The sequence below is a fragment of the Lygodium microphyllum genome, chromosome 4 (assembly GCF_053477565.2).
Source record: "Lygodium microphyllum isolate KBCC chromosome 4, Lygodium_microphyllum_v1.1.10, whole genome shotgun sequence".
Classification (NCBI taxonomy): Eukaryota; Viridiplantae; Streptophyta; class Polypodiopsida; order Schizaeales; family Lygodiaceae; genus Lygodium; species Lygodium microphyllum.
The window spans coordinates 163519429-163520172 of record NC_141138.1 but is presented as its reverse complement, the minus strand read 5'-3'; positions in this window follow the sequence as shown (position 1 = coordinate 163520172).

The following is a 744-nucleotide window of genomic DNA, read 5'->3' as shown; positions in this document are numbered from 1 at the left end:
TCTTACATTTTCATTTCACTACTATTTACTAATCCTAAAAAGAACGAATGATGAAGATTTGAATCTAATCTTAATAAACTAAAAAGACGAAGGACAAAATTGTTTAAACTAATCCTTTAAAAAAAATGAGAAAGATTTAAATATAACTTTTTAGCTTGCAAATGTGATGACCGAGGAATTGACGTATGTGTCTCCACACACTTGTGTATGATTTTCCTCTCTTCTTAAATAAAAGACAAATTTCATAATGGAAGAGAATGACCCATACTACTTAACTCTCCCCCCTTTATATAGACTTAAGGCTTCCTGATGTTCATAGATTTTTTAGTTACAAACTTGAAAAACCTAAAAGCTTTCAAATGTTTAAGCTTTTCTTAAAAAGTTTTTCTTCAATTTTGGGTGTACACTTATGTTTTCCTTCTTTAACCCAAAAAAATAACAAAAAAGATAATTATAAAATGTCACATAGTTGCACTTGTAAAAAAACAAACTTTTTATATTCGTTATCGAACCAAATACAACGTGCTTCTCCCTACGTGTTCTTTATGGCTTCCAAATTTTCAATGCAAAACTTTTATACTTATAAGGTAGTGTCATTTACAAGGAGGACAAAAAACCATTTGGAGCAAGTAAGACTTAGAAACGCAAGGTTTTGGACAAATTAAAGTTATCGTGCGCCTTCCAAGGATTTTTGAGAAAACTACTTGCTCCTCATTATCGTAATATTGGAAAACAAGAAGCAAA